Here is a 6803-nt window from a genome sequence, read left to right as displayed (position 1 = left end):
TAAGCTCAAATAAAACTTAAACAATAGTTCTTAAGTCGAATTCTAGAGATATGATTATTGGTTCTATGTTATCTATTCATTTTGTGACGAAAGTTTTTATGATAAAATAAAAGTAATTAATGCAATTTTCTTCAAAATTTATACGTTGCGCTATCTAAAAATTTTATAAGATTACAAAACATTATTACATCTTCAACATCTCAACAAGTCTCATCTCGCAAAATCAAAAGCATAGCCATCTCAACAAGTTCATCTCGCAAAATCAAAAGCATAGCCATCGGCTTTATAAATAGGGGAAGACGGAGCAAGATATCAAATGTTTTGAAAACATTTAGTTTTTGCAAAACTTGCGATAATGAAGTAGTAATTTTTTTCAATATTTTTGTTTTATCATAATAATTCATTTCTTGCATAAGTTTTTAGTTTGCGAAATTGTAAAAAACAATTATGTCATCGTCATCGGAGCATGATGGCTTACTATGCATTTTCTCTCTTAAATTTTATGAGATTTAAAAAAAAAACCCTTGAAAAAAATATATTTTTGTTCTAATACTAATATATTTTACTTCATCAAATAAATTTAACTTAGCTTAAGTAACTTTAAACGAAAGATTTTGTGCCGGCTGATAACAAAACTACTTCATAAAAAAAAAGATTGCAAAAGTGAACACAGTGTTGCAATAACGAATAAAAAAGTTGCAGCAACAAGCAATATGCTTTACTAAACAAACGCGTTACAATACAGCACATTTCCGTTGCATTAATGCACATCATAATGTTGGTGATGAACATCATCGTCAACAACATGAATTGATAAGTAAACGAGAACTTATTGAGTTAGATTATTTTCAATGTTAATTTCTTACTATCTATTTGGACAAAGTGGAGCAATTTGATTAGTTGTAATTTTTCTTATGGGTTTTTGAACAAATCAAGGAATTGTAAGATTTCAAATGTTATAGATTGGTGTCATGGTGGCAATTGAGAAATCATGGAATAGTTTGATAAACTAATTTGTATATCTAAATAACTTTTTAAATATTTAAGTTTATAATACTTAAATAACATATTGTAAAAAATATCAAACTAAGTTCAGACATCTTTTTTTTTTTTTTACCTATTTTTCATGTCTATTATATGCTAGATCATTGATAATGCGGCATGTGTAATCCATGAAAAAATATTTATAAACAGAAACGAATATCAAATAAAAATGATTTGATTTTTTATTGCATAATAATAAAAATCCTTAAGGTTATCAAAAAAAATTTATTGTAATATAAATACTGGATGTATAAAACAACTGAAAAATGAATATATAATACAATGGTTAATAAAAATAGGAAATCCCAGAGTATGATTAGAATTTAAACTGAGAACAGTATTCTAGCCTTAAAAATAAAAACTTCTAGATTTTAACAGTCCAGTTCATTAAAAATCCTTCTTCAAATCACTAAAAATAAATTATAAATCCACAAATATAACTTCCCAGCAAACATGTCAGCGTTGAATCAACGTTGAAAACCGGTCGCAGCGTAGAAAAAGCGTTACAGTCACAAAAACAACGCGCTTTCAACGTTGAGTCAATGTTTGTTATTGTATACTAAATCGCGGTAAATTTAAACGTTGAATAAGCGTTGAATATGTAACGTAATTTAGCTTCTCAAAAAAAGACGTTTATTCAACGTTTAATCAACTTACGCAAAAAGCCATTTTAAAGACGATTCAAAATCTCTGCTTCATCAACGTTAAAAATAAACCGCTTTTTAAACGTCACATTTTCAAGGCTGAATAAGCGTATAAATATCAACTTACATTATCTTCTCAAAAAACCGCGTTTATCCAACGTTGAATAAAAGTACGCAAATAATCACTGTAAAAACGTCGCAAAGTTGAAGGTTTATCAACGTTAGACATAAGCTGCTTTTTCAACGTATTTAAGCTATTTATGAAACAACGCTTATTCAACGTTACATATACCAACGTTGAAAATGTGGTAGTTAAAAAACGTTGAAAAAGTGTTATTTTGCCAACGTTAATTAAACGTTGTTTTGACAACGTTGAGGAAGTGACACATTGAAAATTATTGTCTCATTAACTAGCCATTACAAAAATAATTTGCCGTAAAGAAAAGGCAATGAAAACTTAATAGAATGCATGCAGATGGTATAAAAAAAATATTTTGATAAAGTTATGTTTTATAACTTCTTTTTATTGCGGCTAATTTAAAACTTTTAGATTTTGCATCAAATTGTATATAATATACATAAATCTCAGAGTATATTCGGTTTATTCAGGTTATTTTTGTTGATGATTTATTTATTTTAAAATGACCATTTTAATAAATTGCAAAGTTGTCTTAAATGTGTTATTTCTAAGTTAAAAATAGCACTTAATTTTAATAAGATTCAGATGTTTTAAGTATTATCAAAATTAATAAAGCATGATAAGTCAGACTAAATTTAGTCTGTTCACAGACTAAATTTTTTATTTATTTAAAAAACTTTAAACACCTACCCTAATTATCAAGCAAGTATTTAGTATAAAATCTTCGACCAATAATGAAAGTATGCATTATTAAGCTTTTTTTATATAAAAACACGTGTGGATAAGAAACTTTATTTCCATTTTTTTGAAAAACTTCTAATTTTAGTAGGAAAAGTATTAAGTCCTAATTATAGAGTTGGTGTTGTATATTTAATTCTAACATTTATTCTTTATCATATATTTTTATTTACTTTAATAATATGTATTTATGCATATATATATATATGGGTAAATTTATGAATATATATAAAAGAAATATATACATTTTATATATGTATAGATAATGTTTATATTTCTAGTCCTAATTTTAGAGTTGGTGTTGTATATATAATTTTAACATTTATTATTTATCACATACCTTTGATATGTATTTTTATTTACTTTAATATTATGTATTAATGCATGTAATTATGAATATATATATATATATATATATATATATATATATATATATATATATATATATCAGAAAAATATACATTATATATATACATATATATATATATATAAATATATATATATATATATATATATATATATATATATATATATATATATATATATATATATATGTATATACATATATATACATACATTATATATATATATATATATATATATATATATATATATATATATATAGATATATATATAAATATATATATGTATACATATATGTGTGTATATGTATATACGTATATATATATATATATATATATATGTATACATATATGTGTGTATATGTATATACGTATATATATATATATATATATATATATATATATATATATATATATATGTGTGTGTGTGTACATAGATATATATATATATATAAATATATAGATATATATGTATATATATATATATATATATATATATATATATATATATATATATATATATATATATATATATATATATATATGTATATATATATATATATATATATATATATATATATATATATATATACATGTATAGCATTAACATTTTTGATAAATTAAGAACTCTAACAATAAAAACAAAATTATTTACTTTGGAATCTACATAACTTCAAAAATTGTATGTTTTTTTAAAATTTGATTGTAATTAAGAAAAAATATATTTATAATTTTTTTTAAATCATTGTAAAAGTAACTCTATTAAATGAAATGAGCTATTTTACAATTATTTTAGATTTCAAAATTGCCCATATATATTTTCAACAGGTTTAAGGTCTGGACTTTGTGGCGGCCATTTAATAATGTTAGCTTTACTTTTTTTTGAGGAACTGTTGTGTCGCTTTGCATGTGTGTTTAGGGTCGTTTTCATGGTGAAAAAAAAATTTGCAATCAATTCTTAAACGGATTGACATAAATTTTTTGAAAACCAATCAACATACAACTTCCCTGTCATTATACATTGACCAGTCGTCCCACACTATTTGAATAAAAACATCCCCGAGCCATAGGCGAACCACCTCCATGCTAGACTGTTTTTGTAAGATTTCTATCTAAGAGTGCATCACAAGGTCTGCGCCAAACTCTTTGTTGTTTTTTAAGCCAAGTATTTGACATTTATTCTTATCAGTCCATAACACTAAGTTTTATAATGCCTCACACTTGTTAATATGCAGTTTTGCAAATGCTAAAAAATTTTCTTTGCTTATACGACTAATGAGGGGTTTACTTTTCTGGAGAAGGTTTATTTAAACCACCTAAATTATTAAACCACTTAAATTAAATCTTCTCTGTACAGTTCGATAGAAAACATTTAATTTAAGATTTTCAACAATCTGCCTTTAGGTTATTGTTAAATTTTTTTTTTATCAGTGCAATTTGGATATTGGTTATTGTTGAAGTCTTAATGGGGCGACCATGTCTTTTCTGATTTACAGCAGAAGCAGTTGTTTCATACTTTATACACATCTTCCTAACACCACTTACTGATATTTGATATTTTTTATCACATTGCTTGTAGGTTAGGCCCTTTTTTCAATCAAAAGTGACCCGAGATCTGATGTCCAATGAATAATTTTGATGATAAACCATTATTATTATTTTAACTTTTTCTAAAAATAAATTCCAAAAAATATAGTTTAAAATGCTTATTGTTAATAACTTTAACAAAATATTTTTGATGTTAATACTTTTAAGTAAATAGTTATTGACAAAGCATTATATTTCATAATAAAAATGTAGATGTTTCTTACTTTTGTCACATTTATTTTAGACAGAAAAACTGTAAGTTAGCAAAGTTCATTTAATAGAGTTACTTTTGCATTGAGTTAAAAAGAGTTATAAATGTTTTTTTTTCTCTCTGGAATCAAATTTAAAAATAAACTTAAAACTTTTGCAGTTATATAGATTCTGGCGTAAATAATATTGTATATATATATATATATATATATATATATATATATATATATATATATATATATATATATATATATATATATATATATATATATACAAAATTATATAATTTTTTATATATATACAGTATCGGACAAAACGAGTGCAACCAAATAATGCTAATTTAGTTTCTTTATATAAAAGTGCTGCATTTTTTCAATTTATAGAAATAACTATGTAATTGTTTAGAGACAAAGTTCTTCAAGTTTTATTCATCACAAAGTTAATTATTTGTACACGAAAATTAATAAATTAATCAAAAGTATTAAAAAAAGTTGATTTCCTTCTGGACAAAACAAGTGCAACTCGACAAAATGTTGACCAAGCTGTATTTCGCTATCAATATTTCGTGGCGAATCCTTTGTTGTCGATCACAGCCTTGCATCTTCGAGGCATAGATTTGATCAGGTGATCAATGAAACTTTGTGGAATTGCTGCCCAGGCCTTTTGGATTTGTTCAAACAGTTGATCCTTATTATGAACACCTTCACGATTAATTCTGCGGTTGACGATCTCCTACAGGTTCTTGATAGGGTTGAGATCCGGAGATTGAGGCGGCCAATCCATCACCGAAAGGTGGTTGTCTTGAAACCACTGCTTGACTACTTTTGCCGTGTGTTTCAGATTGTTGTCTTGCTGAAAAACCCATTTTATTGGCATATTCCATTCAGCATGAGGTAACATAACGTCTTTCAGATATTTTTATACATAAAACGATCCATTGTTTCATCGTTTCGATGTATTGGACCTAGACCGTTAGCAGAAAAATACCCCAGGCTATTACATTGATACAGGCAGCTCTAATTGCTGTTGTATCTCGACTGATGATATCCAGGTATCCTTCTTGACGGATCTGACTCTAAGGGTTATAAGAATTTATTTCGAATAACTTGAAACTCAAATAACTGAATATGCTCTTTAAAATGACCTACTTTAAGTTTCTTTCAAATTTTAATAAAAGTAGAAAGTAAAAAAGAAAAAGACCCTTGGAATTTGGTGCTACTTCAGTTTTATCCTTGTAAAATAATAAATATTTTACAATTCATTGAAAATATAGTCCATTTTTTTTTTTTTTTTTTTGTTCCTTAAATGTGTTTTTTTATCTTCAAGGGGAGCAAAAATTGTTTCGAATAACTGAAATTTTGAACAACTGCAGGTTCGAATAACTGCATTTCTGCATAACAGCATTTGCATGAGTTTGTTAAAGAAAATTCACAGGAAATAGAATTGCTTCGAATAAGCAGAAAATTTTAATAAGTGCTATTTCGAATAACCGGGAGTTTACTGTATAATAAATAAATATGTATTATATATATATATATATATATATATATATATATATATATATATATATATATATATATATATATATATATATATATATATATATATATATATATATATAATTTATACATATATATATAATTTATATAGATATATAATTTATATATATATATAATTTATATATATATATAATTTATATATATATGTAATTTATTTATCTGTATATTTTATATATAATAATAATAATCCATTTATTTAACCATGAAATATGAAAATTTACAATTATATTTATAAACTCACATAAATAAGGTTAGGTGTCACTCATAGTTAAAAACTAGTCAATGGAGTGATACCTGAACCTATAATTTTAAATTATATATATAAATGAGTTATATATATATATATATGTATATATATATATATATATATATATATATATATATATTTACTTTTAAATTTAATAATAATTATGCTAATTTAATAACATTTTTTTTTTACATTTGCTTTCAGACTACTAATGATGCAAGTTTTGTTTTTTGATTTAGATTCTGTATCTCAATGATATCCTGGCCTATCGAT

The sequence above is a fragment of the Hydra vulgaris genome, chromosome 05 (assembly GCF_038396675.1).
Source record: "Hydra vulgaris chromosome 05, alternate assembly HydraT2T_AEP".
NCBI classification, from domain to species: domain Eukaryota; kingdom Metazoa; phylum Cnidaria; class Hydrozoa; order Anthoathecata; family Hydridae; genus Hydra; species Hydra vulgaris.
The sequence above is the reverse complement of the archived record's forward strand: the minus strand, read 5'-3'. Positions refer to the sequence as shown.